General features: G+C 43.9%; 1 pseudogene; it reads left to right on the top strand.

Moving 5' to 3' along the window:
* The first annotated feature begins 2399 nt into the window (after nt 1–2399).
* LOC136494642 (wall-associated receptor kinase-like 6) lies at nt 2400–24240 on the top strand (annotated as a pseudogene).
* The last annotated feature ends 249 nt before the right edge of the window (nt 24241–24489 follow it).

Raw genomic sequence — 24489 nt, 5'->3', positions numbered from 1 at the left:
TTCGCTAAGCCACCTCGAAGGGCATTCTCAACAGGCGGCATGGACCATGTTTTAGCCATGGCAGAGGGGTCTGGCAAGGTGACACACTCTCGCCTATGCTCTTCATTCTAGCTATGGATCCACTACAACGGTTGCTCGAGTTAGCGACACGACAAGGAGTCCTGACCCCGCTGCCCTTATCCACTGCTAGGTGGCGAACCTCCATGTACGCCGATGACGTAGCCATCTTCATCAACCCTCTATTAGAAGACGTAGAGGCGGTCAAGACAATACTTGAAGCTTTTGGAAATTTCTCAGGCTTGCACATCAACCTTCAAAAAAGCTCCATTCACCCGATTAGGTGTGAAAACATAAACCTCGACCACGTCCTATCCTCCTTCGCCGGGATCAGAGGGACTTTCCCCTGCCGTTACTTGGGACTGCAGCTCCACATTAGAGCACTGCAAAAAATTCATGTCCAACCCCTCATCGAGCGCATCGGTCAGAGGCTACCTGCATGGAAGGGGAGGTGGCTAAACAAAGCCGGCCGCCTCACCCTTGTCTCCTCCGTCCTTTCATCCATGCCAACCTACCACCTAACAGTGTTCCCTCTGGCAGCTTGGGCAAAAAAGAAAGTAGACAAAATCAGACGATCGTTCTTCTGGAAAGGTGATGAAAACACAAATGGAGGCCACTGTCTAGTTAACTGGCCTACAACCACTAGACCAAAAGACATTGGAGGCCTGGGGTTGCCGGACCTAGAGAAATTTGGAAGAGCTCTTTGCCTCAAATGGCTTTGGCAGGAATGGCTGCACAAGTCCAAACCATGGGTGGGGTCCGACCTTCCTTGCAATAAGGCCGACAGGCTACTCTTCCATGCATCAACCATAGTCACGGTTGGAGATGGACAAAAAGCCCATTTTTGGCACAACGGTTGGCTGGAAGGGGAAGCGCCCAGAAATTTAGCACCCCATCTCTTCCAACTGGTAAGGAGGAAAAACAGGACGGTCCAACAAGAGCTACACAACGGGGCATGGATACGCTCTCTCAGGGATAAGATCACGACTGCTACTCACATTGAGGAGTTCATCTCCCTTTAGATTAGAATTCATTATGTCCAGCTAACTCCGGGCGTTTGAGACACCATAGCTTGGAAATGAACGACTAATGATTGCTACTCCACCCGATTAGCATACCAGATCCAGTTCAGCACCTCCTATACAAGATCCGGTATAGCCAAATCTGGAAAGCGCAGGCAGAAAATAGATGCAAAGTTTTTGGTTGGATTCTAGTTCAAGAAAAAATACTAACGGCGGACAATTTGCAAAAAAGAGGATGGCCACACTAGGAACACTGCGTTCTATGTGATGGACCTTTGGAAACTGGTTTACACTTGGCCCTCTTATGCCCTTTTTGCCAAGGTGGTGTGGAACCAGGTACTGGCATGGGAAGATTTCGACACCCAACTCGCCAATACACAACTAGAACCAATGCACATAGATGATTGGTGGTACAAAGCCGCACAAAAGGTGCCCAAACCGATGAAAAGGCAGTTCAACGGAGTGGTGATCTACACAGTATGGAACATTTGGAAGGAAAGGAATAGGCAATTATTCAACGACACTTCAGAGTCACCAATGCAGGTGGCCACCAGAGTTAGGAAGAATATTGTGCAAAGAAAGAGAGCTAGCTTAGAGAGGGGTTAAAGCCCATTTGTTGAATATGGGGTCTTAACAGTGTTTTGTTTGCCCTGGAGGGCTATTTCCCTTGTACATAAAACTCTCTTTTCTCTCTTAATTGAAGGGCAGAGCTCCTACCATTACGTTAAAAAAACAAGATGATGCTCTTACAGCTCGATTGGAAATCCTGAAGTTTACAAATGCAGGTCCAATAAATCCAGTTTGAAGGTGAAGCAATCTAGTCCATTCACCTAATCATGCATGACCCAGGACACCAGGTCATCGGCACCCTCCCAACCTGGTGGATTAATGTCCTGAATGACACATGTTCCTTTGGTCGCTTTCTGATTTCTGGGCGCACGGATAGCTCTGGTCCAACACATTTTCCACCATCAGAGGGGAGCTTCATTTTTGGCCGTATGTCATGCTCGTCAAACTTGTTGGTGGAACCTTGAATTCCACGGAGGAGACAAGGAGCAAAGACTCCGCATCAGCCTGTCTTTCATGGCAGATTATAGAAAATTCCTCTGCCCGAACTACAAGAGAGGGTATTAGGAACATGACATTGCCATTGCCATCCAGAGTTAAAGGGCGAAAATGACATGACTGGTCTCCCTGGTCAATACAAGTCTCTCTCTATAAGGATAGGTTGTGCCATACTGCTATGAAGTAAATAAGTCAAAGCATATATCCTCTCAGTTATATAGAACATATATGAATTCTCCAAAGATAAGCATAGCCATGGCAACGCTTGTGCTCGGACTACTCGCTGCGCCGTCTCCAACAGCTGTCTCGGTGAAGACGAGGGAAAGCAACTGCCCTGACCTATGTGGTGGCATCTCCATCCCATATCCATTCGGGATAGGACCAGAGTGCTCCCTACCGGGCTTCAATCTCACCTGTGCGAAGGGCGCCAACAACACTAGTAACCTACTGCTAGGCAACCCAAGCATCGAGGTGTGGGAATTCTACTCGCTGTCGTTGTTTTAGGATTCATTTCATACCGTTCTCAGAAACATCAGCTACTTTGTGAAGCTGGCTCTTGCCCAGAACTACTCCATTCACTGGGAGGCTCTAGGCAGACCCTTCGCCATCTCTGGGTCGTCTAACATGGCCCTCTTTGTTGTTGGCTGCTCCATTAAGGCCACGTTGTTCATCGAGGACTCTGGTGTTGAACTTGGCAACTGCTACGTTGCCTATATAGGAGGTGTTGGATATATTATGGGCTTGGCCCATATAATATTAAATAAATCAAATAAACTCTATGGCCCGTAATAATGCATGGTGTATGGTTTAATACAGTATGAGATTTTGACTAGACGTTGACTCGGTTTATATGGTTGAATATTGTTCATCTATATTGAGAAGCTGAGAAAAGGACATCGGCGTGCCACATGCGTGCGCCGCCGCCTGGGCCGGGCCATGGGTGTGGTGAGGGGAGGCGAGCGAGCAGACAGACAAATGGGGCCATGTTTTGTCAATCAAGTCGCATAATTACGAAAGTTTCTTTTGTTTTTAATCAGTGGCAACTTGATGATGGGAGTTTCCTCTGTTACCATTGGTTGAGCCTTGATGGATAGAGCTCTTCTGTCTCCTATCTCCTGATCTCCTCTGGAGACTCATCGCTTCCCTGCCACGAGCATATATTCCCAACTCCTCCGTCAAACATCTACTTCTTCGCTTCGCTGGACAACCATATCTGCTGCTCTTTGGTTCTCCCCATCCCAGTTCCTACACGCATAGGAACTAGGTGAGTAGAGCCTCCAGAACGCCTGTCGTCTTTGAGTTCACCTGCTCGGATGAAGGGCAACAATCATGTTTTTGGGGAGTGTCGTTGGCGGCACGACTACTGACATCGACCGTCTTCTTCCTGGCACCAGCGCACATCTCTGGTGATCGGCACTGCTTTCTACCTGCACTACAATGAGCGAGACGACTACACCGACAGGCACTATGTTGACTAGTGCATTCAGCTCTGCCGCGGGGTATGTCTCTGTTCTCCATTATCCAGTAAGGTCTTGTGTACTTACCTTGCTGGTTTGTATCATATACATGACATTCATGCTTAGATCACACAAGCACATGTATGATGTCACTAACCTTTTGTTTATCGTCTTTTTCTGGATTAAATTGCTATTGAAAATGCCTAATTATCTAACAATCCAAAAACATGATAGGCAATTTTTGGTAGTTGGCTTTGCGGGTATGCTAAAACCGAATGTGTTTGAGGGCACTCACTATAAGATGTGGCAGCAGAGGTGCATATTATGGTTGACTGCTATGTAATGCTACTTTGTTGCTGAGCCTAGGGCTGTTGGGCCACATACTTCTGAGGAGGAGTGTGCGTTCCAACATGCTGACAATACGTTCAAGGTAGTAATTTTGAGCGTGCTAGGAGACTCCATAGTAGATGCATATGTGCCGCTACATACTGGTCAGGCCATGTGGGAAGCACTGAGGCCAAATATGGAGTGTCTGATGCTGGTTCTACGTTGTATGTCATGGAGTAGTTTCATGACTACAGGATGGTCGATGGCCGTTTTGTAGTGGAACAAGCTCATGAGGTACAAACACTAGCAAAAGAACTTGAAATGTTTGTATGTGTGTTGCCCGATAAGTTTGTGGCATGCTGTATCATTGCTAAGCTACCACAGGCTTGGACATATTTTGCTACTTCTCTGAAACATAAGAGACAAGAGTTTGGTATTGCTGAGCTCATTGGCTCTTTGGATGTTGAAGAGAAGGCGAGAGCAAAGGATGTCCGTGGCAAGAAGGTTGGTGAGGGGAGTTCTAGTGCCCATGTGATGCAGAAGAATCATCCTAAGCCCCAAAAGAAGAAATTCTAGCAAGAACTCAAACAAAAGTCTATCACTCCTTTTAAGAAGAAGAAGAAGAACAAAGAAAAGGGAAATTGTTTCACTTGTGGCAAGCCTGAGCACTATGCTAGAGAGTGCGAGGAGGCTAAGTGGAAGCCAAACAAGAAAACAACAAACACAGTTGAGACTAATGCAGGAACAATGGGGTACGGTAATTTATTGCCTACTATTCTTTCAGTTTATCATTCACCTGATTGGTGGGTTGATATTGGTGCAAATATACATGTGTGTGCTGATGTTTCTTTGTTTTCTTCTTATCAGGTCGGGCAGACTTCCTCCTTGTTGATGGGGAATAGGGCGCATGCGGCTGTACGTGGTGTTGGTATGGTCGATCTAAAGCTTACTTCGGGAAAGACCGTGCAGCTGAAGAACGTGCATCATGTCCCCTCAATAAAGAAGAATTTGATGAGTGGTTCTTTGCTTTGTCGTGATAGTTTTAAACTTGTATTTGTGTCTAATAAGTGTGTACTTTCTAAGTATGGTACTTTTGTTGGGAAAGGCTATGAGGGTGGAGGCTTGTTCCGCTTGTCTTTGATAGATACTTGTTTTAATTCCGTGAACCATGTGAGCCACGATGATGAGACAAATATTTGGCATTCGTGATTATGTCATATTAATTTTCTTTGCATGACTCGCTTAGCTGGTTTAAACTTAATTCCAAAATTCGATGTGGTCAAAGGTTCTAAGTGCCATGTATGTGTTGAATCAAAACAACCTCGCAAGCCTCACAAGGCTGCTGCGGCGAGGGATTTGGCATCATTAGAACTAATCCATTCTGATGTGTGTGAGATGAATGGAGAGTTGACCAAAGGTGGCAAGAGATATTTTATAACTTTTATAGATGATTGCACTCGATTTTGCTATGTGTATTTATTAAAATCAAAAGATGAAGCGTTGCATTATTTTAAGATCTATAAAGCTAAGGTAGAGAATCAACTTGAGAAGAAAATTAATCATTTGCGGTCTGATCGCATGGGAGAATATTTCTCAAATGAATTTTCTTTGTTTTGCGTGGTGCATGGAATTATTCATGAGAGAACGTCACCATACTCACCACAGTCCAATGGGATTGCAGAGAGAAAGAACCGTACTCTAACTGAGTTGGTTAACGCCATGTTAGAGACTGCAGGACTATCTAAGGAATAATGGGGTGAGGCTATATTGATAACGTGTCATGTCATGAATAGGGTGCCCACAAAGAATAAAGAAATTACACCATTCGAGAAATGGGAGAAGAAGAGATTAAATCTTTCTTACCTGCGAACTTAGGGTTGTTTGGCAAAGGTGAATGTGCCAATAAATAAAAAATGAAAGCTTAGACCAAAAACTATTGATTGTGTCTTTCTCAGTTATGCTATTCACAGCGTGGTTATAGATTTTTAATAATAAACTCTGGTGTTCCTGATATGGTTGTTGGTATAATTATGGAATCTAGAGATGCGACATTTTTTAAGAATGAATTTCCCATGAAGAATACACCTAGCCCTTCCTGTCATGAATCTATTTTTCTGTCTGAGACACATGAACCGATAATACACGCTGATGTTGAAACCCATGAAGAAATTCCTGAGGAGGATAATGATATAGTCACTCGAAAGAGTAAGAGACAGAGGGTTGGAAAATCCTTCGGTGAAGACTATATTATATACCTTGTGGATGACACTCCCACAACCATAGCTGAGGCATATTCATCTCTTGACGCTGACTTGTGGAAGGATGCTGTTCAAAGTGAGATGAATTCTATTATGTCTAATAGAACTTGGGAAGTGGTTGATCGTCCTTATGGATGTAAACCAGTGGGGTATAAATGGGTATTCAAAAAGAACCTAAGGCCTGATGGTACTATTGAGAAGTACAAGACGAGGCTAGTGGCTAAAGGTTATACTCAAAAGGAAGGAGAGGATTATTTTGATACTTACTCACCAATTGTCCGTTTGACGACCATACATGTGCTGTTGTCCTTGGCTGCCTCATATGATCTTCTCGTTCATCAGATGGACATTAAGACAACTTTCTTGAATGGAGAGCTTGAGGAAGAGATCTACATGGATCAGCCTGATGGATTTATAGCAAAAGGTCAAGAGGGTAAGGTTTGTAAATTATTAAAATCCTTGTATGGCCTAAAGCAAGCTTCTAAGCAGTGGCATGAGAAGTTTGACAAAACTTTGACGTCAGTCTGCTTTGTAGTGAATGAAGCTGATAAATGTGTTTGTTATCGGTATGGTGGGGGAGAAGGTGTAATTTTGTGCTTGTATGTGGATGATATTTTAATCTTTGTAAATACTATTATTGTGATCAAGGAAGTGAAAGATTTTTTGTCTAATAATTTTAAGATAAAAGACTTGGGTAAGGCTGATGTTATTCTTAACGCTAAGCTACTGAGAAAAGGAAATTGTGGGGTAACACTTGTGCAATCCCACTATGGAAAAGGTGCTAAATCACTTTGGTTATAGTGAATGCACGCCTTCTCCAACTCCCTATGACCTAAGTGTGCTATTAAGGAAAAATCGCAGAATTGCACGGGATCAATTGAGTTATTCTCAAATTATTGGCTCACTAATATATTTGGCTAGTGCAACAAGACCTGATATCTTATTTGTTGTGAGCAAACTCAGTCGGTTTGTTTTAAATCCGAGAGATACACATTGGCAAACTCTTGAGAGGGTGTTGCGCTATCTGAAGGGGACCATGAGCTATGACATTCACTATACCGGGTACCTGAGGGTACTAGAGGGTTACTATAATGCTAACTGGATATCTAATGCTGATGAACTATATGCTGCAAGCGAATATGTGTTCTTGCTTGGAGGTGGAGCTATTTTTTGGAAGTCTTACAAGCAGACTGTCTTAACAAAGTCTACAATAGAAGCAGAACTCACATCATTAGACACTGCTAGCGCTGAGACCGAGTGGCTTCGTGAACTCCTTATAGATTTACCGATTGTAGAGAAATCTATACCGACTATTTCTATGAACTATGACAACCAAACTGTGATAACTAATGTGAAAAGGTTCTAAGGACAACATGGAGTCTATAAGGCATATGAAAAGGCGGTTAAAATCTACCAAAAAACTGAGAAACTCTGGAGTAATTGCATTGGACTATGTCCATACATCTAAAAATCTTGCAGATCAGTTTACTAAGGGTCTATCACGTAATATGATAGAAGGTGCATCGAGGGAGTTGGGCTTGAGACCCACTTGAAGTCATTACATAGTGATAACCTGTTCTTTGTGATCGGAGATCCCATGAAGTAGGATGGTGAAACAAGCTAGTAGTTGACTGAGGGAGAGACCCCTTATGTTAAGGCCCGAATCGTTTGAGATGCACCGTTTCTCTAATGCTGTAAGGCGGGATGGCTAATTCCTTAATGTGATCTGAGTGACTTATTAAAGCAGGGATGTTGTCATACATGACATCCTAGAAGGAACACACCTATATGAGTTCAATTGCTAGTCATAATTTATAAGATGTGGGTAATCTCTAGATACTCATGAAAGGCCATAAAGTGATTTATATGCTTCAAATAGAGGGGATGCTTTTTTGTAGCCTAGTATCAGTTAAGAACTTTAGTGAAACTCACTTCACATAAAACTATCAATTTAAGACATAGTCCTTTGTTCAGTTGTGACTGACTGTAACTACTGCTCTAGATGGATGTTCAACTTAACAGTCTCCATCAAAACACTAGTATATCAAAGAAATATTATAACACCTCTGGTGTTACGAGCTCGTTTAGCACCGTGATTTAGGCCTAAGAAAATTTTCTGAAGCGAGTTTCTTAGATTTTTGATTTAAAACATACTTGAAGTGATGAGGGAATCATATGTGACTCAGTTTTGTGGACTCAAATAAACACCCAAGTTAAATTACTCAGTGCGTAGAAATATTTAGGAATGTCCGATAACGATTCTAGCAAGTAAATGGCGAACACCATGTTCTGTTGGATTGAGCAAGAAAACAATTTTTATAAACAAAACAAAATATAACTTGTAATTAGGACTTAAATAAAAATTGGAAGTGCAAGTAGTAGTTAAAATGCAACTGTTGATATGGCGTGTGGATGTTGCTCCACGGTATGTTTGATAGCTCAAAAATCAAAATTAAATTTAAAAACCATCTTCTCGCGTCAACGCTAAAAATCAAAATTATATTTTAAACAGTTATTTGTGGTGATTTGTTTGGTGCAAAAATAATGACATAACATCCTAATATTTTGTTCCATGGCTTGGTACAGAGTATGAGCTATCGCATGAGATGTTTATTGGTGTAAGTCGATAGGATTTAGATCTTTTGGAGTGCCGATGACATATCACTGTTCACATCTGAGTCGCACGCGCAGACAAGCAGCCAGCAGAGCCACGCGACACCCATGCGTTTAGCTGCTGCATGATCTCTCACATCCTTACTGCTGCAGCTGCTGTCCTTGCCGCACTGCCGATCTGGCCACTAGAATACGGTGGTGCCCCTGCTCTGAATCCATCAATCATCAGAGTTATTCGCGTGGCACCGCGTTGTCGAGTCCCGTTGTCGTGCCGCTGCTCCCTCTTCCTCGCATCCTTTCTCTAAGAGCGCCTTAAAGAAAGTTGGCCCAGCTGCTGCTATCGTGTACTATTTTCCCTGCCTCCATTGTCTCGTCAAACTAATGACCTTGTCGTGATGCCGCTGCTTGCTGCCTCTGTGCCGACCTGAGCAACCGACGTGTCTGCGCCAGCACGTGTGCCACTATCACTCAGTCACATCGCTCCTAGACAAGGTCAGGCCGAGTTACCTCCGTGCTGCCACTGCTTCTCCCGCTCCGCAGAGCTACCCCCTCCTTTTTCCTCCTCGTGTCGCGCGCCTGTGTCCATAGTGTTGCCCCTCCTTCTTCCTCCCTCGCGAGCGCGCACATGCCCACGGCCTCGTGCTAGTCCCCGCTTCCCCACCGCTGCGCTGCTCCACCTGAGTCATCGCGCCCGTGGCCCGCTGCTCCGGGCGACCTCTGGTAGCACCTACGGCCGCTCCCGTCACCGTGGCCATCTCCGAGCCATGGATGCCACCGTCCCTGCCATGCCGCTCCACCTCCACTACTGCGGTCCCGTAGCGCTCCTACTCGCTGCCACACTGGACCGCCGCTCTGCCCCCACAGCGCCGCCTCTCCCAGGTGCCTCCTCCGTCTAGGTCCGCGCCGTGGCCAGGCATGCCGGTCATTGCCACGCATCTCCACACCCGCTGGTGCCGGTCCTTCCCCATGTGCGAGCTTCTGGTCCGCTCCAGACCGCTGCTCTCCCGTGCGCCGTGGCCACCACCGCCTGGCCGCGCACTCCTCCCCATGCGCGCGCGCCGCCGTTACGTAGCCACCACGCCTAGATGTGTCGTTCCCACAGCCGGTCGGTGCTCCCTGTATGTCCTCTGCTTTTGAGGGTGAAGAGAAGGGTAAGAATCCAAGTAGAAATTTTGTACAAGGTTCTTATTGCAAAATACGTGACTTAGGTTAATAGTGTCGAATAGTTTCTAGAGTACCGCGAATTAATTTAAGGAAAGTATAGGGGCCTTCTCGCAAATATACCACCGCCGTCGTGTTGGGCCGCGCTCACCGCATGTGAGTTGGTCTGTTAGGCTACTGGCTGCGCGACCCGCCTAGGCCGACCTGCTCTCATGCTAGGCTGGTCTATGGTCGCCGTGGCTGGGCCGGCTTGTGTCGCCCTGCCTGGGCCTCTGGTCGGTCTGCTCTCGCGTGCGGGCTCCCGCTATGGGCCGATGCTGGGCCAGCCGCTGTGCGCGCAGCTACCCACGTGGGCTATCCATGCCGTTCCACCATCGCTGGGCCGCGCCTAGCCAGCAGGCCGCGCACGCGTCTGCGGGCCAAACCGAGCCGCGTAGGCCCTTTTCTTTTTGTGTTGATTTTTGTTTTGTTGATTCAGAGTTATTCAAAAATTGAAAATAAATCATAGAAAAATCATAAAAATGCCAAACCAGTTTTGTTGAGTTTCTAAAATCATGATCTATCTAATAGTGTATTTTGTTCATATAGATTTGGTATGTTTTTAGGGTTGCCCTAATTATTTTAACATGCTTAATATTGTTAAAAAGTAAACTTGTGGAATTTTCGTGATAATTCGGTGATAGTGTTGACTCTAAAAAATCTACAGTAAATTACTAATATTATTAACTGCTCACTGTAAGTTTTATAGCTCCAGAATAATTAGTTTGCTAGATAAGTAATGATGCCCTATTTCAAATAAAGATTAAATCGATATAATGAAATAAAGAAACAACTTGAGTTTGTATAACTAAAACAATTGTTGAGAAATAATGCCTTATTCGACAACATGGATATGTAGTCTAAGTACGATCGTCGTTAGAACTAGCTCATTAACTTGAGAGGCGTAAACCGTTATTTACGAGTCATGATTGCAGTTGATTAATTACATCTTTGCATTGCATTGTATTACATATCATAATAGGGACGTTGATGGATTGCGGAGTCATCGGGAGTTGCTGGAGAAATGGTGTCTCAATGATCATGTCATCATGATGGAAAGCTAACTTCTGATTAAATCTTACCCAGGCAAGCCCCGATGCATAACCCCTATTATTCTGCACTTTAAATTATATTTGTGCATTAAGTTTTAAGGAGTTGAATGAAACCCACTTGTATACTATGAGTCTTACTAGTATGATATAATCGTGTAGAGTGCTATGCTATAGGACTCTATTAGAAGTCGAGTGATTACCTGTCACTCGCGAGAGATAGGGAATATATTACTATACTATTATCACTTGAAAAATATAAATAGTGGAAAGAAAAAAAATGATGACTAGGCAAGGATATGGTTTGGGTATTAGTGGGTGTAAGAGGTTGTGTCCTGCGGCCATGGGGCATAGCTTGGTTACACTACTTTCCCTGTCTGTATCGGTTAAGGACCGACCATTGCATAAGACGCTAGGCAAGTCACAGATTTATTATCCCTAGCACATACTTATGAATGGGCGCTTGGAAGACTTGTTTTTCTCTTATAATGGGTTCCAACTCTTTTTGGACCGACTGTCATGGTGGTTTTGGGGTTAGAAGGTCCTTGCACCGCACTAAGTCCGGGACTCAAGGGCGGAGGCTTGGAGTCCCAGTTTGGACGGAGACCTAGACCCCATGACAGAAGAGAAGTGGGTTGGTCCTGCTTGTGTCCGGGGTATAAGCGGGGCGTGTGTTTTTAGGGTACCCAGCTGGGCACATTGATTCGCGAATCGCCACCATGTCGGTATGACTTGTCTTAACTCTAGCACCGTAGTAAGAACTAGAAGATGAAAGATAAAAAAAGGAAATCTGATTGCTTACCACCTGCTTGAAAGTAACACATGTGCTTACATAGAATGGTTGGTTAATAAACTAATGCGGCTATTAATAAAAATCGAATATAAGGACGCACGCTTAGTAATGCTTCCTGCAGATGCAATAAACCCACAAGCCAGATAGCCTTGTATATTCTTGGAGTCTTTTCTTTCCTCCTGTCGGGTAAGTCTTGTTGCGTACAATTGAGTACTCAGGGTTTTATTTCTCCTGTTGCAGGTGATAGGTGGGTGCTAGTGCTGACCTTTGTGTGTGGATTCCTCCTAGTGGACTCAGAGAGGATTTCCTTTACGCTGTGATCATAGTTTTCATTTATGACTCTCACTAAATGTTTTTATAAATGAAAGTTTTATAATCTATTGTCATAAGTTTATATACCGATGTTTCATCATGCCATGAATAGATATTTATTTCTGTTGTAATTCTGATCACATGTTTATATTCTGCTGTTTAATTAAATTGTTCATAACTCTGATAATATGATTACATTCCGTTGTTATAACCATAATTATTATACTCTGATGTTGTATTAAAAGTGATGTAGGAAATGGTTAAGAATGATATAAGCTTTATTCTCTCATTTGTGATCCTGATGGAAAAATGTAGATTTTGGGGTTCTCTCTTGGGGTGTGTCCGACGAAACTATGTAATTTAGTGTTCTCCCTTGAGTGCTTAGTGTTTAATGGAAGACGAACACTCCTACGAGGTATTAGATTAGGCGGTTCTGCCACAAATATGGTTTTGAGACTAGTTTACTACGAACCATAGAGTTTGGTGAGAATTGTTGGATATATTATGGGCTTGACATATATAATATTTAATAAATCAAATAAATTATATGACCCGTAATAATGCACGGTGTATGGTTTAATACCGTACGAGATTTTGACAAGACGTTGACTCGGTTTATATGGTTGAATATTGTTCATCTATATTGAGAAGCTGAAAAAAAGACATAGGTGTGCCGCGCGCGCGTACGTGTCGTCGGCCAGGCCGGGCCGTGGGCGTGGCGAGGCAAGCAGGCAGCGAGCGGATGGACAGGGCCGTGTTTTGCCAATCAAGTCGCATAATTACGAGAGTTTGTTCTGTTTTTAATCAGTGGCAACTTGATGATGGGAGTTTCCTCCGTTACCGCAGGCTGAGCCTTGATGGATAGAGCTCTTACGTCTCTTGTCTCCTGATCTCCTCCTAAGACTCATCGCTTCCCTGCCGCGAGCATATATTCCCAACTCCTCCGCCAGTCATCTACTTCTTCGCTTCGCTGGACAACCACATCTGCTGCTCTTTGGTTCTCCCTGTCCCGATTCCCTGTGCGCACAGGAACTGGGTGAGTAGAGCCTCCGGAACGCCTGCCATCTTTGAGTTCACCTGCTTGGGTGAAGGGCGACAATCAAATTTTTGGGGAGTGTCGTTGGCGGCACGACTACTCACATTGACCGTCTTCTTCTTCCCGGCGCTGGCGCACGTCTCTGGTGATCGGCATTGCTTCCTTCCTGCACTGCAATGAGCGTGACGACTACACCGACAGGCACTATGTCGACTAGTGCATCCGGCTCTGCCGCTGGGTATGTCTCCGTTCTCCGTTATCCAGTAAGGTCTTGTTTACTTACCTTCCTGGTTAGTATCATATACATGACATTCATGTTTAGATCACACAAGCACATGTATGATGTCACTAACCTTTTGTTTATGTCTTTTTTTGAATTAAATTGCTATTGAAAATGCCTAATTATCTAACAGGAGGATCTCAAGTCGGCATGGGATGTTGTAGCATCGCTATTACGGTGACACTAAGATCGTTTACTGTCAACATCTCGCGCGCCGGTCAAGCTCAAGCAGCGCAGGGGCTAGAACAAGTGAGTGTGTTCATCACCGATCAACTGTTCCTGCCATTGGACCTCCATGACTATGACTATCCAACCGCACTGATGAAGTTATGAGTTGGGCTATTCCCAATCAGCTCAACTGTAAACGCGCCAAGGAGGACAAAGCCAGCTATGCGTGCGTTAGTAGCCACAACAATTGTCAGGAAGCAGAAGCACCGATTGGTCGATATTTTTGCAACTGTTCACAAGGATTCTATGGCAATCCGTACGTTGTCAACGGCTGCGTTTTGCCGGAGTCGGACCCACCCAGGGGCGGACACAGCGGTGGGGCGGGGGCTCAAGCCCCCCTATCTATATCACAGCAGTGGAACCCCTGTGGAGTTTCCATAAATTTTTAGACAAAGTTCTATAGTGTAGGAAGGCTGAGACTTAAGATCGAACAACAGTGTTGTTCAGCCACTCCTAAAATATTTTCTGAGTCCGCCGCTGGACCCACCAGCACCCGCACCCGCACCTGCTCCTGCTCCCTCTAATGATTTTCATGAAGGTTCGTATGTCCTCTCACTTGTCACCTATCAGTCCTTGTTATTTTCCTTTTTAACTTTTGTAGCCGAAACTTTAGACCTTTTTTGTTTCATTAGTATTTGACCAATAAATAATTCATTGTTATTTTATCTACGTGATATACACCCTGTACCAAAATGCAAGCTGTCTTAATTTTGGTCTGTCTCAAAATTCTTTAACTTAAATCAAGTTTATAAAAATATATTAACCAAATTCGAGACATTTGATGATGTAGTGAAATTAATTTGGTTTTGTAAATGTCTGTGCATTTTTCTATAACTTGATCAACGCCATTTTTTCTAACTTAGAAAAAAAATAACAACTTATATTTTGAAATGAAGGGAACACTAAACTATAATCATAATAAGTTAATTTTGAATACTAATATAATAGCAATAAATATTTGTCACAAAAATAATTATTAATAGAGTTATTATTAGGCTAACGATACCAAATAAACCTTGTAGAGACTTGAAGGGGGTTCCCTAGGTATCTAAATCGCTTAAGCTAAAAAATTGTCAACGACAAAATTGTACTCTCTCCGTCTCAAAAAATTATGTTACGGGGTTCGTGCCGGTCAAACTCTTTCAAATTTGACTGTATTTGTAAAAAGTATTAGCAACATTTATATGTCCAAATAAGTTTATAGAAAAATATATTCAACGATTCATGTAATTATACTAATTCTACACCATAAATATTAATTGTTTTATATATATTTAGTCAAAGTTGAGATGGTTTGACTTCTCAAGAAGTAAGAATGACATTCTTTATGGAACGGATGGAGTAGATCTCATCGTGGACTATTTTTTTTTAAATGTTAACCCAAATTTGCATGTACATGTAATAAATTTCAAAATATCTCACCCAAACATGCAAACAGACACTTTTTTCTTGCTTCAACATGAACAAACATAATAAATTATCAGTACATGATATAAATACTAAGAGTTGACCAATTATTTAGTTTGTTCTATAATTTCGAGTGACATCCAGCTTAAATTGAGTTCGCCCATATGAGTGCATATATTTTGATATGAATACTACAGATTATCACAAAACTGCTTATATTATCATGTCGTCATGTTGTATAATGCATGTTTCGTGCCTCTGTAGTTCATATGCGACTGCTGGTGCTTAATAACTGATGGTACAAATGATTTTTACCGTTGGTCAAATGTCATTTAATTTAATGTTGGTATTTTCCTTTTACTAAAACATTTGGAATGAGACTTTTTTCCCCTTGCAACAGATTACGACTCTATGCAGCCGAAAGAGAATTGCCCAACATTGTGCGGCAACATTAGCATTGCATTTCCCTTTGGAACAGAATTAGGTTGCTTTGCAAAGCTTCCACTGTATCTAACATGTAACCCAAGGCCTTCTCCTATCCTTCAAATGCCTGATGGTTCGGTGGTCACTGACATATCCATCGACGAAGGTATCCTGCGTATTCTCAACTTATCAGATACAGGCAGTTCCTTGGCCTACCTGAGAGCCCCTTTGTACGCTTTCTCTGGTGAACACGGCGTGTTGAGGTGGGCCGTCGACAACAAGACCTGTAAGGATGCAATGGCGTCTGAGGATTATAGATGCTTCTCTAATAGTGATTGCTTGGATGTCACAGACGAAATACTATCACTCAAACACGTTGGTTATCAGTGCAAGTGCTCTCATGGATTTGGAGGAAATCCTTACGTTAGATACGGATGCACAAGTATTAGCACTGGCAAGCATCAAAGAGAAAGCAAACTTGTAATATTAGGTAAGCTACTTACACAATTTTTAAATATCCGTCCTGGTGATTATATGATCGGGTCCCAGATCATAGAATTGCCCAGTTGGATTACATGCCGCCTTTCTAAAAAAAAATTACGACCTCTGTGTATCAAGTGTACACCTAATGCAGGTGTGACCATTGGACTAAGCAGTGGCGGTGGCATTCTATTCCTTGGCGCAGTCTTTGCACTTCTTACACGGAGATGGAAGAGGAGCGTTCAGAAACAGCTTAGAAAGAGGTATTTCCGCAAAAACAAAGGTATTCTCCTAGAACAACTAATCTCTACAGACCAAGAAAACGCAAGTGATGGCACAAAGATATTCTCCCTTGAAGAGCTAGAGAAGGCAACCAACAATTTTCATCCCACCCGTGTGGTCGGTCGTGGTGGCCGTGGCACTGTGTACAAGGGCATCCTGTCTGACCAACGTGTCGTGGCTATCAAGAGGTCAAAGGTCGAGGCAAGCTCAGAGATTGAGCAGTTCATCAACGAGGTATCCATCCTCTCACGGATCAACCACCGGAACGTGGTGAAGCTTCACGGCTGCTGCCTTGAGGCCGAGGTCCCACTGCTTGTCTAGGAGTTCATCTTCAACGGCACATTATTGTTGGAGTATGTGGATCGACTAGGGTAGATCTAGGCGGATGTGCTATAGAACATGATGAACTAGAACAAGCAGAGAGTAGAAGGAAGAAGAGGGGTGCTGGTGTTGAACCTGAGCCCTCGGAGAGAGTCGCGGTTGAGCTGGCCATCTCAGCTTCGGTGATGGAGGCAGCATACGGGCAGCGACGGGTGGAGTAGAGGTTGCACGGACGTCGATGCAGTGCAGACGGACGGCGTAGTAGTGACGACGGCGAAGTCAGCGGAGCTTCCCGTCGCTGGCTGCGCGCCCTCTTAGATCGGTGTAGGGTTTGTCGGTGGGGTTTGCGGCTCACGGTGAACCTCGTACCTCGAGCCGCCGGCCTCCCACCTCTTTATATAGCGCAGTGCGACGGGGGCCCACCAACCATGTAGGGTTGGGCGCCCCCGATCAGGGCGCGTGACCAAGGCCCAATAGGCCGTTGGGCTTATTGGTTGAGAGATCAATCTAACATTCTCCCCCTTGATCTCACTATTACTTTTATCTTTAAACTTTAAACTTCAATCCTTTTATCCTTACTCATTTCTTCACAGATGATGCATAGAGCATGTTTCATCGTCACGGTCAATCGCCGATAGATTTAACAGCTACAATGTACGTCTCTGTTCTAAAATAGTTACTTTAACTTTTGGGCCCTTTATAGTCCAGGAATCATAGGCTTTCCCTTAAACCCATGCCGGCTACATATTCTCTGAACACGTTGGGTGGTAAGCCTTTTGTAAGCGGATCCGCGGGCATCTTTTCGGTATTTATATGCTCAAGACTTATCATTTGATCCCGTACTTTATCCTTCACAACATAATACTTTATGTCAATGTGTTTGGCAGCACCACTTGACTTATTGTTGTGAGCATACTGTACTGTTGGATTATTATCGCAGTATAACTTCAGTGGTCTATTGATGTCGTCAACCACCTTCAAACCGGGTATAAACTTCTTTAGCCAGTTCACCTACCCCGTTGCCTCATAACACGCTACAAACTCGGCATACATTGTGGACGATGTAGTGACGGTTTGCTTTGAGCTTTTCCACGAAATAGCTCCCCCTGCGAGAGTGAACACATATCCAGACGTGGATTTTCTATTATCTCCCGCATAATCAGAATCTGAATATCCCACTATATGGAGTGAATCAGATCTTCTATACGTCATCATGAGGCCTTTCGTTCCTTGCAAATAACGCAAGACTTTCTTTACCAATTTCCAGTGTTCTATTCCAGGATTGCTCTGGAATCTGCCAAGTAACCCGGTAACAAATGCCAAGTCAGGGCGTGTACACACTTGAGCATATTGCAAGCTTCCGACAGCTGAAGCATATGGAACCACTTTCATTTGATCGATCTCATATTGGTTCCTGGGGCATTGAAAATCCCCATATCTGTCGCCCTTGACTATAGGAGTAGGCGAGGGACTACATTTGTGCATACTGAATTTCTTTAAGACTTTTTCTATATATGCCTTTTGTGACAGTCCTAATACCTCTTTACTTCTATCTCGGTGAATCTCGATCCCTAGAACGAACGAAGCTTCACCAAGATCTTTCATATCAAATTTTGAGGACAAAAACTTCTTTGCTTCCAGTAGTAGACTGACATCACTACTAGCAAGTAAGATATCATCCACATACAGGACACGGAAGATAAACTTCTCATTCTTAAACTTTGCGTAGACACAATTGTCCTCAACATTATCTTTAAACCCAAAATTCTTTATTGTCTGATCAAACTTCAAGTACCACTGTCTTGAAGCTTGTTTTAATCCATAAATGGATTTCTTTAGGCAGCATCCCAAACGTTCTTTTCCTTCCATGACAAAACCTTTCGGTTGTGCCATGTAAACATTTTCCTCTAAGTCTCCGTTGAGAAATGCCGTCTTTACATCCATCTGATGTAATTCTAAATCGTAATGTGCCACTAATGCCATTATGATTCTGAAGGAATCCTTACATGAGACTAGAGAAAATGTCTCATTGTAATCAATCCCTTCTCTTTGTGTAAAGCCTTTTGCCACAAGTCGGGCTTTATATCTCTCTATATTCCCTTGAGAGTCAAGTTTTGTTTTATAGACCCATTTACAGCCTACTGTTTTGGCTCCTTTAGGAATTATCTTCAAATCCCAAACTTTATTTGCATTCATTGATCTCATCTCATCTTCCATGGCCTCAAGCCACTTTGATGAATGATCACTTTTCATGGCTTCTTCAAATGAGGTGGGATCATCCTCCATTTGAAATTCTTCAGTGTTGTACACTTCATAATCAGTAGGAATAGCTAATTTTCTAACTCTTTGAGACCTTCTAGGGGCCTCCTCATTTGGCATATTTTCTATTTGAGGCTGTTGTTGCTCCCCCTCATGTGTGGTAGTAGGTTCTATAGGATCCTGAGGAACAGGTTCCTCATCATCATTCATTGTTGCCACAGGCGGGATAACAATAGGTGCTGGCACCACAGTGTCTTGTACTGTCGGTGCAGCAACAGCATATAGTAAGAAAAATGGCTCATGAATTATTGGAGTGGGTGCATACACCCGCTTCTCTTCAAGGTCAATTTCTTGAGCTACCATGCTCCCCCTAATTATTTCATCCTCTAGGAAGACAGCGTGTCTCGTTTCCACAAACTTTGTATGTCTGTTAGGACAGTAGAAACGAAAACTTTTGACTTTTCTGGGTAGCCAATGAAATGGCAACTCACTGTTTTAGGATCTAGCTTCCCAATGTTTGGGTTAAAAACTTTAGCCTCAGCAGGGCTCCCCCACACACACAAGTGGTTAAGTGAGGGTACTCTTCCTGTCCACAACTCATACGGTGTTTTGGGCACCGACTTACTTGGTACTCTATTGAGAATATGAATGGCGGTTTTTAACGCCTCCATCCACAGACTCATCGGTAAAGTGGAGTAACTTATCATACTACGCACCATATCCATTAGGGTACGGTTACGCCTTTCAGCTACTCCATTCTGCTGAGGTTCGCCCGGTGTTGAATACTGGGCAACTATACCATTCTCCTGTAAGAACCTTGCAAAAGGTCTAGAAACTTGTCCATATGGGGTATGTCGACCGTAGTACTCTCCCCCACGGTCAGACCTAACTATCTTAATCTTTAAATCATGCTGATTTTCAACTTCTGCTTTAAATATTTTGAATTTATCCAACGCTTCTGTTCTTTTTTTAATTGGATAAATATAGCCAAAGCGAGAGTAATCGTCTGTGAATGTTATGAATGAATCATAACCATCCACACTTTTCACAGAAAAAGGACCACATATGTCTGTGTGAATAATCTGTAGAATTCCTACGCTTCGTTTGACATCTTTCTTAATTTTCTTTACATACTTTCCTTTTATGCAATCTCTACATTGTTCTAAATCTGAGAGCTCTAATGAAGGAAGAATATCATTCTTAACTAGTCTTTCTATTCTCCCCCTCGAAATATGGCCTAAACGACAGTGCCATAATTTCGACAAAGCATCGTGAGCTCTCTTTCGTTTTCTTTTTCATTGTTTGATGAGGATACATTCTCATTCACATCACATACGGAATTCACATTTTCACGAAGTGATAACAAATAAAGCTCGTCTTGTCGGAAGGCAAGACCAACACATTTATTATTAAACAATATCTGACATTTGCCATTTCCAAAATGGCAATCATAACCATCATGGTTCAATTTTGATACACTAATCAAGTTTCTTTGCAAAGAAGGTACATAAAGAACATCTCTAAGAAAAAGTATGAAGCCATCAGCAAGCTCTAGAGGAAGATCGCAACGGCCTCAACATCTGCTTGTACTCCATTTGCGACTTTAATGAAACTTTCGCTTCTTTGCAAAGTTCTCATCGAACGAAATCCTTGTAATGAATTAGCAACATGAATAGTTGCACCTGAATCAATCCACCAAGTAGATTTTGAAAACTTTACATACAAGGATTCATTTACAAATGTAATGATGTTCTCATCTTTATTTTTCATAATCATCTTTAAGAAATCGGGATAATTCTTTTTATAATGTCCCGTCTTCTTGCAGTAGAGACACTGGTCTTTATCCACTGGGAATTGCTTGTTCTGAGACTGTTGCATGGGACCTTTTCCAGATGACTTGGAGGAAGAGCTGTTATTATAGTTCTTTTTCTTATCTTTTAGGTAGTTGACAGTACCACCCTGTGAAACTTTTATCCTTTCCTCCTCCTGCACACATATGGCTATGAGCTTTTCTAAATCCCATTTTTCAGGCTGTATGTTGTAATTAACAACAAAGGTGTCAAATTCTTTGGACAAGGAAGCAAAAATTAAATGAATAAGAAACTCATCCTTGAGTGCCAAATCCATTGGTTTGAGCTTAGATGCCAGATTGCTCATTCTCAGTATGTGCTCTCTAATGTCACTACCACCACCAGAGTACCTTTCTGTAACCAGCTGCTTGATCAGCTGGGTTGCATATGTCTTTGAAGAGCCAGTGAACTGACTCTTTATTCTTTCTAGCTACTCTGTGACCATGTCACAGTCTGGAATTGAGCCCACAATAGCAGGCTCAATCGTGTTCTTTATCACTGCCAAACACTTCTTGTTGGCAGTGACCCATTTCCTATGCTCAAGGTCATAGGACATCTTTACGGGAGCAAAATCCCGCTCTATGTTCTGCCATACAGCATCAGTCTCATCTGTCTCCCTCACCGGTGCCACAGGTTCTCTGGGGCACGGTGTGGTGACAACCCAGTCTACCTCAGTGAGGATGAAAGTCATGTCTATCTTTTTCTTCCACTCAATATAGTTATCACCTTTTAGAGTGGGGATCTCTTTGATACAACTCATCAAGTTGTATCCTCCTGAAAATACAATTCAAATAGTGTGAGAACACAAATAATAACAACAATAATTGCATGCCTTAGTTTAACGTTGGTTAAAATTAAAACATACAATTATTTTATACATTAAATCTACATCACCGTTGGGCAGAAATAGAAATAATGCATAATCATTAAAATTATAATATTGCTATTAACAACGTTGGTCAGAAAATAACAATATCATAATCAACTCAAATTTATCTCTTGGCTCTTAAAATCAAATTCTCTCGTTGGTTCGAATTTAATTAAAAGTCCATAATTACTTTAAATACGCAGCGGAAACATTAACATTCAATAATCATTTTCCTATTTTTCAGAAGCAACTTTACTATTTACTGAACAAAAAATATCGTTGGATAAATTTTGTACAGAAAATTATCATAAAAATTCAATTCAAATTGATCAAATTGTTTTCTAGAAAATAAGAAATAAAAAAAACTGTGACTGTACTATTTGTTTGGCCATTTCGGCCCGATCCAGCAACAGTGCGCGCGGCCCAGCCAAAAAGCCCATGATCCCGCGGACGCGCGCGGTGCCAGCGCTCCCGGCCCAGCTGCCCGCGGCCTAGCCGCGTGGCGCGCGCTCCCCCGCGCCCAGGCCGCAACCTGGGCCTGGGCCGGGAATCCGGCCTCGTGCCCTATCCCGCCTGGGCTGCGGCGCTGGCCCGATCATCTCCGTCCGTCCATCCAGATCGAACAGTGGAGCGCACAGCTCGGGTCATCAAAAACCCCGGCCGGCCGCGCCTCCCTCAACCCTAGCTCCATTTTCATTCGCACACTCTCTCTCTTCGCCTCACTGCTCTCCCCTTCTCTCCTCAGTCAAACACCGAGCGAGCGACAACGGCGAAGCAGCGAGGTCCCGGCGCCGTCGCCGGCCCCCTCGCCGACGTGCGCGCTCCCCAGCGGGTGAGCGCGCCGCTGTCGAGCGGCCTGGCCGCGGCACCCCTGTGGCCGGATCCCGGTGAGCGGAGCCCCGGCCGGCCTTTCTTTTCCCCGCGCGGCGGCGTGACTGCGGTACCACGCGACGGCGAGGTAGGCCACCCCCTTCCCTTTCTTCCCCTTTCTTTGATTCGTTTGTTCGAATTTTGGCCCGATTTGCCGATTAGGGTTAGGGTTAGGGTTGGGATGGCCACTGTTTTCTTTTTCCCCCCGATTTGAAATCGGTTCTTTCTTTCCTTTTCCCGAGCTCTCTAGAGTTAGGGTTAGGGTTCGATGTTGAGACCATGTCTCAATCTGTTCGCACTTTTCCCGTACCCGATTGAGGGTTAGGGTTCGATTTCTTTCTTTCCCCGATCCAGATCTACCGCTAGAAAAGGCTCTGATACCATTGTTGGTGTCTGTGGATCGACTAGGGTAGATCTAGGCGGATGTGCCATAGAACATGATGAACTAGAACAAGCAGAGAGTAGAAGGAAGGAGATGGGTGCTGGTGTTGAACCTGAGCCCTCGGAGGGAGTCGCGGTTGAGCTGGCTATCTCAGCTTCGGTGATGGAGGCAGCACACGGGCAGCGACGGGTGGAGTAGAGGTTGCACGGACGTCGATGCAGTGCAGACGGACAGCGTAGCAGTGACGACGGCGAAGTCAGCGGAGCTTCCCGTCGCTGGCTGCGTGCCCTCTTAGATCGGTCTAGGGTTTGTCGGTGGGGTTTGCGGCTCACGGTGAACCTCGTACCTCGAGCCGCCGGCCCCCCACCTCTTTATATAGCGCAGTGCGACGGGGGCTCACCAACCATGTAGGGTTGGACGCCCCGATCAAGGCGCGTGACCAAGGCCCAATAGGCCGTTGAGCTTATTGATTGAGAGATCAATCTAACAATTATATGACCTCTTGCACCATGAGCAGAGTGCTATCCTGTTTCCATTACCTTAGGAGGAGCGTCTAAGGATTGCCGTCGAGATCGCCGGTGCTCTCACTTATTTGCACTCAGCAGCTTCGGTGTCAATTCTTCACAGAGATGTCAAGAGCATGAACGTACTTCTTAATGACAGTTACATAGCTAAGGTTTCGGATTTTGGCGCGTCGAGGTCGATCCCAATTGATCAGACACATCTAGTAACCGCTGTGCCGGGCACATTTGGATACTTGGACCCTGAATACTACCACACCGGCCAACTCAATGAGAAGAGTGATGTTTATAGTTTCGGAGTGATACTTCTTGAGTTGCTGACAAGGAAGAATCCAATCTTCGAGAAAGCGAGAAGCAGAACCTGACGAACTATTTCTTGTGGGCTAAGGAGGAGAGGCCCCTCGAGGGGGCTGTTGACAGACAGATTCTGGGTGAAGCAAGGCCTTGTTTAGATGCCATCCAAATTCCAAGTTTTTTCACTCTCTCTCCGTCACATCAATTTTTAGCCGCTTGCATGGAGTATTAAATATAGGTAAAAAATAACTAATTACACAGTTTAGTTGGAAATCACGAGATGAATCTTTTGAGCCTAGTTGGTCCACAATTGGACAATATTTGCCAAATAAGACGAAAGTTGTACTATTCATCGGATTCAATTTTTTTTGCAATCTAAACGAGGCCCAAGTGAGGAAGCAATTGCAAGTGTGGCTGGGCTGACTGAGGAGTGCCTCAGTCTGACACGAGGGGACAGGCCTACCATGAAAGATGTGAGAGGATCAGTGGGCTTGGTGGTGCTGTTCTGGTGCCTGCAGGTCACCATGGTTCACGGCAGTACAGCCTTGAGCAGGAATTTCTGTCGTCCTCACGTGTGCCGCGATAGTTTGTTTGTCTTTCTTCCGAAAGCCCATGGTAGTTTCTTGGCAGTGATTGTGTCCGGCTGTTGTATGTACACTGCTATAGCTGCTTGTTGTGCTCCTAAAATTGTGTACTCCGAACTTCATATAGAGGAACTTGTATCTTCTTCAGGATTAGTAATTTGATCACCTAAACTGAGAAGCTTACCTAAAGATCCTAGACATGTTGTGCCAAGGTCATCAAGAAGAATACTATAATACTACGGTTGCCACGA

Source organism: Miscanthus floridulus, chromosome 11, assembly GCF_019320115.1.
Source record: "Miscanthus floridulus cultivar M001 chromosome 11, ASM1932011v1, whole genome shotgun sequence".
NCBI classification, from domain to species: Eukaryota; Viridiplantae; Streptophyta; class Magnoliopsida; order Poales; family Poaceae; genus Miscanthus; species Miscanthus floridulus.
This window is presented reverse-complemented; position numbering and strand designations above follow the sequence as displayed.